At 37.5% G+C, this 13,204-nt stretch overlaps 1 long non-coding RNA gene across 3 annotated transcripts in view; it reads right to left on the bottom strand.

Moving 5' to 3' along the window:
• The window catches only part of LOC120537284, a 90,758-nt gene that overhangs the window by 76,283 nt on the left and 1,271 nt on the right, over positions 1–13,204 (bottom strand). The gene's annotated exons all lie outside the window — the stretch shown is intronic.

The following is a 13,204-nucleotide window of genomic DNA, read 5'->3' as shown; positions in this document are numbered from 1 at the left end:
AAATAATTACATTGCTGTCATTTGTGCATCTTTATACCTCTCTATTATAAAAGAAAATCTTGAGATGAGATGAGACTATTGCCAAGAGATTTTTTTTCAAGTCCCGCAAGACGAGACTATTGCCAAAAGATTTTTTCAGGTCCCTCCCTCCTCTCAACCATTTACGGTTAATGGCCCATACCCACGGTCCTCTCACCTCTCATTCGTGTGAATGCTTTTGTCAGACACAGATCCTGCACTCTCAGCTGTTATAAATGTTTATGTTTTCCTCACTTTAAGTTCCCAACAAAAGAAGACTTATTATATCCAGATCTTACTAAGGACTATCATCACAAAGGATTATCAACAGAAGAAATGAGTACACGAATGAGCTAATGAATTAACGTGAAAATTATCGATCGGTTACACGGCAAATTGGTTAAATGCATATTAATAGACTATGCTGAAAAATGTTGGTGGTGATGTTGTGGAAGATGAAAACATCAACTTACAATATCCCGTAGAATATCTACAAATGTTAACACCGTCTTCCACTGGCCGAATTACTGTTGAAAGAAGGATGTATCGTAATGTTATTGCATAATTTATGTTTGAGTGATGGGCTATGCAATTGGACAAAATTAGTTGTATTTAAAAGTGGTCGAACAATTCTGACATGTAAAATTTTAACAGGTGACAAGAAAGGTAATGTAGTACATATTCCGCGGATAACATTAGACACCAAAGGAGATCTTGATATGCCATTCGTATTAAAACATTTACAGTTTCCCGATAGAATAGCTTTTGCTATGACAATTAACGAATCAAAGGGACAGACATTTGAAAAAGTCGGTTTATTTATTAGAGAGAAAGAAAAGATATTCACTCACGGGCAGTTATACATTGCGTTGTCACGATGTAACTCCAAACATGGAATCAAAATTCAATGTGATATTGACAAACAGTTCATTCCAAATATTGTTTTTACTGAAGTTTTACAGTAAAAGTGTAAGTTTAAAAAGTATTTGCTTAATGTTAATGTTAATTTCAAAGCCAAATGGAACAAAAACGTATAACACAATGAATACCTCTAATGCAACAAGAAACATAATTTTCTTTCAATTTATAAAGTTTTACTATTTTTTACTTTGGTTAATTACTCACTGTAATGTAAAATAGTTAGGTCTACTATGCATATGTAGCAATTCCCATGAAAATAACAATCATTTTAAATTGTACATTCACTTCCCCATACGTGAGTGGTAGAGCCGCGAATTGGCTAGCACGTAGCACCCACCCAGGGGTTGGTGAGCAAAGCGAGCAAGGGGCAGAGTATGCTAACCTGGGAGATGTGTCACTTGGATGTTTAAGGACAAAGCAAAGTTCCAAACTGACTTATTATAACAACCCTCTAGCTTGGGTGACTTTTTATTATTAGTTTTCACTGCAAATTATGATTTTTTTTCTTTTCTACACCTTTATCACAGTTGCAAGAATGCTAATAGATAACTAAGTTGTTTCCATAGAGATGACATGTTTATTTTTTTCTAAAATGTATTCTATAATTATGATTCAATTTGGAATTTTGGCAACCAGTGCAGGGGTGGCGCAGTGGTAGCGCTGCTGCCTCGCAGTAAGTAGACCTGGGTTCGCTTCCCAGGTCCTCCCTGCGTGGAGTTTGTATGTTCTCCCTGTGTCTGCATGGGTTTCCTTCAGCTGGTCCAGGTTCCTCCCACAGTCCAAATACATGCAGGTGAGGTGCATTGGCGATCCTAAATTGTCCATGGTGTGTGTGCATGTGCCCTGCCCGGAATTTGTTCCTGTCTTGCGCCATGTGCTGGCTGGGATTGGCTCCAGGTGACCCTGTGTTAGGATATAGCGGGTTGGACAATGACTGACTAACTGAGAACCAGTATATGTCAAAATGCTGTATTCGAGCTGCATGTTTTACAAAAATTACATAAAATTAGGTTTGTGTGATTTTGCTTTCTTAATTACATTAATTTTTCAATAAATTTATGTTTATACAATCATGGGCCACTTTATAAGGTACAGCTGAAATGTAAGTATCTAATTAGCCAATCAGATGGCAGCAACTCAATGAATTTAGGTATGTACACGTAATCATGATGACCTGCTGAAGGTCAAACTGAGCATCAGAATGGGGAAGAAAGGGACTGTGAATGTGGCATGGTTGTTGGTGCCAGATGGGCTGGTCCGAGTATTTCAGAAACTGCTGATGCACAACCATCTCTAGGGTTTACAGAGAATGGTCTGAAAAGGAGAAAATATCCAGTGAGCAGCAGTTCTCAAATGAAAATGCCTTGGTCAGAGGAAAAATTCTAAACTGATAGAAAGACAACAGTAACTTAAATAACCATTCATTATAACTGAAGTTTAGCATCTCTGAACACAAAACACGTCGAACCTTCAAGTAGATGGGCTACAGCAGCAGGAGACCACACCTGGTGCCACTCCCGTCACCTAAGAACAGGCAACTGAGGCTATATTTCGCACTGGCTCACAAAAATTGGACAATAGCAGATTGGAAAAACATTGCCTGGTCTGATGAGTCTCGATTTCTGCTGTGACAGTTGGATGGCAGGGTCAGAATTTGGCGTTTTGACAACATGAAAGCCTGGATCCATCCAGCCTTGTATCAACAGTTCAGGCTGTTGGTGGTGGTGTAATGCTGTAGGGTATATTTTCTTGGAACACTTTGGGCCCCTTAGTACCAACTGAGCATCATTTAAATGCCACAGCCTACATGAGTACTGTATTGTTGCTGGCCTTGTCCATCCCTTATGACCACAATGTACCCATCTTCTGAGAGCTATACTTCCAGCAGGATAACGCACCATGTCACAAAGCTCAAATCATCTCAAACTGATTTCATGAACATGACAATGAGTTCACTGTACTCAAATGGTCTCCACAGTCACCATATCTCAATCCAATTTAGCACCTTTGGATGTGGTGGAACAGGAGATTCACATCATGGCTGTGCAGCAACTGCGTGATGCTATTATGTCAATATGCACCAAATTTTCTGAGGAATGTTTCCAGCACCTTGTTGAAGCCACAAAGAATTACGGCAGTTCTGAAGCCAAAATGAGGTCCAACCCAGTACTAGCACTGTGTACCTAATAAAGTGGACAATGAGCGTATATTACCAGAACAATATGTTCTACAAAGTACTCAAGAATTAAAACATATACACAATTACAAAGGCTAAGAAAAGCACTCACACATCCCAGCATCAAGTGCCTTCCAACAGTATAGATGATGTGAAATCAAAATTGATATTTTTGCTCCGTACTCAAACAACTGGGATTAAATAAAAAAGAATACAAAAGCACAGAATATTATATTTCTGAATGTTTGTGCATGAGTCCTTTAACATTTTACAATAATGCCATTTTAAATTGTGGTTGGAAATGCATCACCTGCAATAGCTGAGGGTTGATGTTCTAGACTCTTGGTTGGCTCTTTTGAGGAACTTAACTAAACTGTTGGTGTTTTAACTTATTTGTTCATGGTGGGTTTCTGACTTCAGTCTCAATTTCAGCAAGTGAAAAGTGTAGGTAATTGATCTTGACCTGGGTATGAATTTCCCAAATGAACTTTACAGGGTGTTGCATTATCGTGGAATGAGTGGAACTCACCAAGTTCATTAGGGGTTATCCTGCTTCTGAACTCTAACCATAACACACACATGGAAAGATACACACATACACAGGCCAGATCAAATTAAGCACTGATTAAAAGTGATGCACGCTCAGCCTGTCACTCCTCAACACTCCACACAGCGACTTGCTACCATTAGCATGAAGAACACATGGATGTTCTTGAATATAACCTTGACCTAAAGGCTACCTTGGTGTCTGAGAACAGCCTAGGCATATAGTGACTGACACACCTTCATGGTGTATAATGATATGACACTGACATAAAAGCTAGCACACTTTGATCCCAGAGGATAACCTAGACATGTGGAGGCTGATACATCTTGGCTAATGACACTTGTGCAGAATTTGTAAATCATTTAAATTTTCTTTATGCCGAACACCTACTGATCATAATACTTTACTACATGCTTCTAGTTTTAACCCTAGATACTTCATCAATAATTTACCCATATCTAAATTTTTCCATATTTGTCATATTTGCTCAGAACAGGATGATTTTATTAATTATGCTAGGGATATGAAAGATCATTTTTTACACAAAGCATATTCTAAATCATATGTCAAGAGGGCATTTAAACATGCTTATCACACTAATAGAGAGTTATTACTTACATCAGAGAAGAAATCTTCAGCTACTAATAGGATAGTGTGTAATCTTACATATGCATACTAGGCTAATCAGATTAGACGTATTTTGAAACTTTGGCATATATTAAGATTACATCCTAGTTTGTCTGAGCCACCATTTTTTTCCTTCTTCCATGGTCAAATTTTTGCAGTTATCTTGTGAATTATCACCGTGCAGCAAGTACGAGTTCTTCTATCACAACTTCCAAGTACATTATTCTAGGACAGGGGTCCTCAATCCCAGTCCTGGAGAGCCGCAGTGGCTGCAGGTTTTTGTTCTGACCTGGTTGCTTAATTAGAAAGCAATTCTTGCCAATAAAAGCACTAACAAGCTATGAAATTAAATTAACTCTGCTATGTCAGGTCATTCTCATATCCTAGATTTTCTTTCCCTTTCTATCATGCAAATGATTTGAGGGCTAAAATGGACGAGTAATTCTCAGTCCTTCACTTTTTTCTCTTCATTTTTCTTCCAAGTATTTAATTAAACCCAATAGTGCAGATAAATACACACAGGTGTAAATGTAAATAAGCTAAATGGAGAAATGCTGCTCTCTCTTGTCATTTGCATGTTATTGATAATAAGGAGCAATTAAAATAGCTGTTTAAGACAAAATTAAGCAATAAGGGCTCAAAATCACTAAAGTGAAGCAGAAGTGTTACTTTAACAATAAGTGCTTTTTATTAAGCAACTGGGTTGGAGCAAAAACCTGTAGCCACTGCAGCTCTCCAGGACCGTGATTGAGGACCCCTGTTCTAGGACATTATCCTTGTTTAAATTGTAGTTGTTGTGTCAATTCTTTTAAAGGTAGTCTTATTACTAATCCACAGGGAGAAATCAATCGCGCACATAGATCTAACTGCAGTTTCAAATGTGTCATTTATTTGTTGTTCTGTCCATGTCCCTTGCTATATGTACTGTAGGTAAAAACCCACATTCGATCCATTATCGTATTGCAGAACATAAAAGCAACATCAGGACCAAATCTTTAAAGCATCCTTTATCTAGACATTTCTATACGACAAATCATAAACACTCAGTCAGACCTTAACTTTACTGTTCTCGAAATAGTAAAACCACCACGCCATCAGGGTAATTTAGACAATCTGTTGACACGCAGGGAAGTACATTGGCTTTTTTAAATTGAAGACCTTACACCCCATTGGTTTCAATGAGTCATTTGACTGGGAGTGTTTTATTGTGATATACCCCTGAGTGCATACATCCTCTTGCTTTCATTTCTGGTCAGACAGATGCAGATTTCTGTGTTATGTGGAGTGTGTGAGGTGCACAAGTTTTCATTATTTCTACTTTGTAACTTATGCTGTTTTACTAGTTCTATTTTACAGGTACTTGTTTTGTATTCTTGTTGGTTTCTCTTACAGCTAGTTACAAGTTGATTTTCTTGTGTATTTACTTATTGACATACAGTACTGGTGAGTTGAGCTTTGCCTTTTGCTAAGTAATTTTTTTCTAATGTGGTCATACATTTGTGATAATTAATTTATGGTAATTTTATCATTCATACAGCCTTCATTTTTGGTCAATTGATTGATGGATGATCGGTGGATCTACTATTATTAGTCCTGGTTCTTATATCATAGGTAGTTCAAATTGGTTGGTGGTGGTTAATGGTCATATAGCAGTTTTCACTATTTCAGTGATTTATTTTATATATTTTTAATTTTTTTAAGTTTATTATCGGTTTGCTGTGCCCTGAAGAAGAGGTTGTTCCTCGACATGCATTGGTCAGCTCTACACCTTGAATCACATCAATACGTTCTAAATTCAATGATACTGCTTATGTTTAGGCTTATGAAGTGTTTTTTTCTTTTCTACACCTTTATCACAGTTGCAAGAATGCAGTTGTTTCCATAGAGATGATATGTTTATTTTTTCTAAAATGTACTTACAGTATACTGTATGTATTTACATGTTATTTAAATGTATATATTAGTTTTGTATAACTATTAATAACAAGGACTGATAGTTTTCAGTTAGTTTACACAGTTTTTTTTTATATTTTTGGTTTCTATTTTGTTTTTGATTATACTGTCATTGTATATATATTTTATTTTTTGTTTGCCTTTGTACAGTATTTACAATATTTTCTTTTGTCTATATATTTTCATTTGTCTACTGACATATGTACAACACGTGTTTTTGTTGTGTTTGCAAATTGTGTTGTATGAGTTTATAACTAGTTTATGGGAACATTCTATTTTTCCATATGTTGACTGCATTGTGTTTTACTTTTTCTAAAAGTTTTTACTTTATGCATTGTACTTTTTTCTATAATAACTGCCTTTAGTTATTTAACATTTAGAGTGAGAGTGGAATTATATACTTTTACAATTTTTTTCTTATTTTCCTTTTTCCTTTATATAAATTTAAAATACTGTATATATAGATACTTGTTTTGGGTTCTGCTTACTTTACCTCTTGGTAATGACACTTACCAGCCAATAATGTGTTATTGCCAACCGTGAGATCCTCGGATGGGGACATCTCCCTTAAGCTTTCTAACATTGTGGGAAAGAAAGTGGCACTCTCCCCACACCAAAAGCCCTGTATGTACTTAATATACTATAAGTACTTGAATCACTCATGATGTGCAAAATATAGAAATGTTAAAGCAAGTCACTGTTTATTAAAAATGGTAGATGAAATAAGCTTACTGAGATGAGCAGCAAAGAAAACATCAGAATCAGTGGTGGAGGTCTTTTAGAGCAGCCTTTAGATTCAGCTGTTGGGCTGATGCATGGATAGTGGCTTTGTCATCCAGGTGGATGGAGTCTGTCTGATTGAACAGAGTCTCGAAAGCTATGTGAGACACAGTATGAGGCATAGGGAGTGAAACATAAAAGATGAAACATGAAGCAAAGCTGGAAAGAAACAGAGAAGACAATGCCTTGGTTAATGTATTGAGTGTCACAGAGTTAGAAGATGGCAAAGACTGAGTTAAGAGAAATTGACCATGTTTGGTTTGGGCATGTAGAGTGAAAGGCAGAGGATGGTTGACTGAAATGGTATCCCCACATGGAGGTAGGAGGGATGAAGCCAAGATGGAGGCCAAAGAAGACATGGCGGGTAGTGACATTAAAAGATATGAAATGAATAGCTGTCACACTAAAGGATGCTTAGGACCACAGTGAGTGAACAAAAAAGATTAGTGGGGCAACCAACAAACCTGAGTAAACTGGAAAATGGGCATTAAAATGGTGGCGGTGATATTCCATATTATTGATTTGGTCAAAAGGGAAGCATAGTGGCACCATAGTGGCTGCATATGGAACGTTTGCAGGTGTTCCCCTCATCTGCCTGGATTTTCTCCAGATACTTGAATTTCTCCTTACTACTCAAAGAGATAAGGGATGAAATGATGACATTATATTGTCCCAGTGTGAGATGTTCCCAACCTTATACAAGACTCGTCAAATGACACAATGCCCGTCACTGCTAGACTGGTAAACACCTCTCAAGCATCTACACCACCCAGCCTGCAAATGCAGGGACTGGAGAAATTAAAACAATCATAATCCTCACAGTGCTGCCAGCCTTGTCCACATGAGAACAAACCTTGTGGGGTACATAGATAATTGGATCCTCCACACCTGTCTGATAGTCTATCAAAGTTCTTCATGATGTGAGAAGTAAAAAAAAAAGGAAAATACTGCCCACAAAAAAATGTCACCACTTTTTTTTGTCAAAATATACCTAGAAGATCCTGATGATTTTATTTTATATTATTCTGTGGACAGATGATTCAGAAGAAAACTTGACTCTGCATTCCACAAGAAGACCATCATAACAACAATAAAGCACAGCAAAGGGAGTGTCACATTTTGGAGATGACTTGTTAAAATGTAAGGAAACATGAATTAATCTTAGTATTAGAGGATTCTTCAGGATGCAGAGCCATCCTTTAAATAGACTAGGGGTCTCCGCCTCGCCCACCCCCGGGTTTGGTTAACCGGATATACAATTTAAAGTGATTGTTATTTTCATGGGAATTGTTACATATGTATTATTTTCACTATTACTTTATAACTTTAGTAAAAACAATAGTTGGAATTAACTTTTCATCAAGATCGCATTGAATTTTGATTCCGTGTTTGGACTTATATCGTGACAATGCAATGTATAACTGCCTGTGAGTGAATATCTTTTCTTTCTCTGTAATAAATAAAAAAAACTTTTTCGAATGTTTGTCCATGCTCTTAGTTCTTTGCTTAGTCGTTGACATGTCATCTAGAACATATAAAATTGTTGTCTTGATAAAATTTGTAAGAGCCGAGAGCGCAGGAAATGTGTCTACCAAAAGCATTAACATGACTAAGAGCTGAGAGCACAGGAACTGTGCCTGACAAAAGCATTCACACGACTGAGGTTAGATGACCGTGGTCTTGTTTGAAAATAGTTGTAAGTAGGGCGTGACTTGAAAGAATCTCATGTTAAAAGTCTCCGTGTCACAGAACTTCATACTGCGCCAACGCATTTGGAATCTTTTAATTCTCGCTGGAAACATGAATTAGACGATCTAGAAGTCTCTGACTTAAAGTTTAAATCCGAACAATATATTTGATCTTTTTTTGCTGTTCTGTTATTTCACTGAGTAATAATATCAAACTGTTTGTGCTAATGTGATCTTTCCTATCTATTTTTTGATACTTTAGAATTTTCGTACTTCCATTATCTCTAACCTGCTCTACATGTGTACCCCGCCAACATTTTTAAATTCTTTACGGCATTCTACTTTGTCATCTACTCTTTGTCCTTTATTTCCGGCCCTGGTCTTGGTAAATCTCTTGGCACAGAGAGTGGTCTTATGGGATGTATAAGTGTATCTCCGAGAAAATCACGTCTTGTCTCCTTCCAAGATTATTTTTTATAATAGAGAGAAATATCTGAAGCACAAGTGGATCATGCATTAAAAACACTAATCCAAAATACATAAGCAAACCTGCACTGGAATACCTGAAGAAAAAACATAACAGAACAGAGTTTTTAAATGATCTAATGAAATTCTTATTCTGAAAAACTCTCAAATGTCACATACAATAAGCAATTTTTCAAAGAAGTGTGAGACACAATTGTTGCAAAACTCTATAAACGTTTGATAGTAATGTTATTGCTTGTAAAGGTGATGTGAACAGTTATTGAGTCCAGGTTGGCAATTATTTTGTCACGTAATGGACAAGAGAATTCTATAATTCTTTGAAAAATGAAATGAGCTGGAAAGTTTAACATTATTTGCTGCCTCAACATGCCTTTTACATAATACATGAAAATATTTGCAAAAAAAGCAATAATGTTCAAAATTTAAGGGAGTTCATGGGTTTTCCATACCACTGTATAATGGCATTTCTAGCAATTTATAATCATGAAATATTTCAAGGTTTGTATCGAGATTTGATTTTCATTCAGTCAGTATTTTTAGATAAATTTGATGTAATTGAAAAAAGTGAAGATTTAACTGTGCAGTAATTTAATTAGTGAAAATGGAATGGATGTGCCATTTCCATTTGGAAAAAGCAAATACACCCTTGGCTCCAATAGCTGGTATTGCCCCTTCAAGTCAGCTTATTCTTATAACTGTCTTGCGGTTTCTGATATCGACTGGGAAAGGTTCTTTTTTCCCACTTCACCATGCAGAATTCTTTCAGCTGTTCAAATTCCCCCAGTATCATCTTGATGAATTGCAGATCTGGACTTTGACTTGGTCAATCCAGAACCCTCCATTTATTTCTTTCTTTTCTTATATCACCATGATGGATTTATTGGTATCTTTAGGGTCTTTGTCATGTTGCAACGTCCACTTTCAGTTGAGCTTCAATGTTCTAACAGATAGTCTTGCATTATCTCAGGCACTCTCTAGTACAATGAAGAATTCATACTTGATTCTTTGATGGTGAGCTGCCCAGGTGGTGCTTTGGTGCAAAGCAGTTTCAAACCTTAATGTTTCCATCACCATGCTTTACAAACAGCATAAGGTTCTTCTGGTCAAACACCATCTTTGGTTTTCACCACACATTTCTTCTGGTACTTTGTCCAAATAGCTCTGTCTTTGGTTCATCTGTCCAGAGCACATTGTTCCAGAAGTCTTGTGGCCTTATTTCTAAAGCTTCCACACACACACGAAAAGAGGCTCAAAATGTGTGTTATGCAACTTCCCACGCAAACATCGGGATTTATAAAAGAAATCTTGAAGGGGGAACGTGTATATTTATGGCAATTCTGACTCAGAGGTACATAACATTTTGGAAAAACTGGAAAATGACAATGTCCTTCATCAAGCAGGGGAATGTAGCCAAACCAGCTAAAATGATGGCTGGCACACATAATAATTCATATCACTGAGCTGTTATTATAATGTGTGTGACAAACATATTACACCTCAAAGCTAATGAATATGATGAACAGATTATATTTCAGTTCCCTTTTAAGAGGACCAATGCTACGTATTTGCACTGAAGAACTTTTTTTCTTTTTTTTGTCAGTTTGTATCAGCTACCTGTTGTCACTTCTCAGTGAGCTAGCCATCAGGTCTGGGACATCTCAGTCAAGCTTCACTCCATCATGGCTGCTGTGCTAGAAGCCATTAACCAACCAGTGAGGCACTAAATCCAGTTTTTATATGGTGCGGGTGCACACACGTAAAACATGTTTTTGCCAACATAAAAAGGCAATTTACAGCTGTGTTCAATTTTCTTAATGTAATCTGAGCAGTTTACTGGCCTCTTATTGCAATAAGGGCACCTAGCAAGAATGAAGCTGTTTTTGTTAACTTTAAGTAGTTACATTCCATTAATACACAAATCATCCAAGATATGACTGGTAAATATCATGTCTTAGTTCCTTTGTCTAGTTTTGAGGCAAAGTAGCTTTGACAGGCGTGATGCTGCTATATGTAGTGGCTGGTTGTTGGTAAGGTAACTGGCTGAACCCTCAGCGTTTCCTATGGATTAGTACTATTCATTGTAACAGCAACCATGTGCCAGGTTATAGTGGCTACCCGCTTGGAAGCTGGTGCCTTAAACATTTCTCAGAAAGGAGAGGCACTATACTGCTGCACATGACCTTCCACTCTCAGTTGCTGAGCACAGCCATATGATCTTGAATGCAGGTGGCAGGGTCTTAATGTGTCAGGTGGGAGGCTGCTGTACCGCCCAATAAAGTTCTACATCATTGTGATTGCATATGCGTGAGGTTGATTAGCATGGTCCATATATGGATGTTATAAAGGTGATGTTCAAAGCCCTTTCACGTACACATACTTACAATGTTACTGTGATTTTAAAAACAGCAAATTGAGTAGATATGTACATATGACAGATTTTATTCTTTTAGTTTTTGGTTTTGTTTTGGCACATGTATTTGTCTTTATTTTTTTTTGGCTTACACATATTTTCATGCTTGACTTGATGCAAAGTTTTATAAATTAGGCCCCCTAGTCTTAACCTAGGTGTTAATGGGCATATTTTAGTCTTGCACTGATACTCTTTCTGAACAGCATGTTTCCTCCTGGCATACCTCCAAGTAGGCCCAGTTTGTGCCGCCTCTTTCTAATAGCAGACTCATTTACTTTGACATCAACAGTGGCAACAACTAATGTAGTCCTGTGATGAAATTCTGGGGTACCTTCGACTTCTTACATTCTGCTCACGGCCTGACCTTGCTGGGTTAGCCTGGCTTGAACAAGTTGGCAGTTGTTTGAAATCTTCTCCACTTGCTGATGATATTCTAGACAGTGAAATGCTTGATTTCAAGTGGTTTGGAAGTATTTTAAATCCCCTCCCAGACTCATATGTATCAATAACCTTCTTTCTGATGGCCTCAAAATTCTCCTTTTTGATCTAAGCCTGGTGATAACACACACTTCAACAACAAAGTGCAGACCAGACTCATATATGTGAAGTTTAAATCAGACAGGATCAGACAAGAACCTCTCCAATTATTTTTTTTATTATTTGGACCTAACCTGATGCAACAAATTCTAATTTTAGATGACACATACAAAATTTCCAATTATGCTTATTTAAACTAAACAGTAAGGTACAAAATGTAAATGTGGCCTAGTGTTTGTTATTATCACCTTTATCTTTAAATACTGTTGAAATGAACATCAAATCTTGCTATGTCCACAAATGTTAAAAAGAAAAAAAAAAAAACATTTATGGCATGTGCTTCTTTTTTTTTGACCATTGTGACAGACGGCTGGGGCACTTGCCTAGCTGGGACACCTCCACGCTAGGAGGACCGGGGGAGCAAGAGTGGCCAGAGAGTTACCTTCCACCATGCACTACATGACAGTCCCCCTGGGTTGCAGAGGTGCTTGGAACACCTGCTGGGCTCCATGGGAACTGGAGTTTGGTGGGATCCATGGGCAGCGCCAGGGGGTGCTTAACCAACTGCTAAGCCCTAATGGGGGGTTCTTCTGCCGCACCTGAAGTGCTGCCAGAAGCACATCATCAAGCAACTGGAGCACTTCCAGGGGTGTTATAAAAGGAACCAACAGACACCACTCGGGGAGCTAAGGTTGTGAGGAAGGAGATGAAGCTTGCCGAGGAGGAGTGGAGGAAAACAAAAAGAGTGAAAGAAAAGAATAGATAAGAGTATTGTGTTGTAATTGTGCTGGACTGTGTTTGACTTGTGGGGAATGGGGAAAAAATAAAACCAGTGTGCTTCTACAAGTGTGCCTCCTGCGTCTGTCTGTGTCGGGGTTGGGTGGCTGGTATGCCCCCTGGTGGTGTCACACAAGATATAAGTAAAGGGGCATTGAAACATTTCACATACCTATTGCTATTTTTACTGTAGCCACTAAGAATGTAAATAATAAAAATAATACATTTTATTTCAAGGCGACTTTCTAAACACCAAAGGACACCGCATAGATAAAATAATAAAA

The sequence above is a fragment of the Polypterus senegalus genome, chromosome 10, assembly GCF_016835505.1.
Source record: "Polypterus senegalus isolate Bchr_013 chromosome 10, ASM1683550v1, whole genome shotgun sequence".
Taxonomy (NCBI): Eukaryota; Metazoa; Chordata; class Cladistia; order Polypteriformes; family Polypteridae; genus Polypterus; species Polypterus senegalus.
This window is presented reverse-complemented; position numbering and strand designations above follow the sequence as displayed.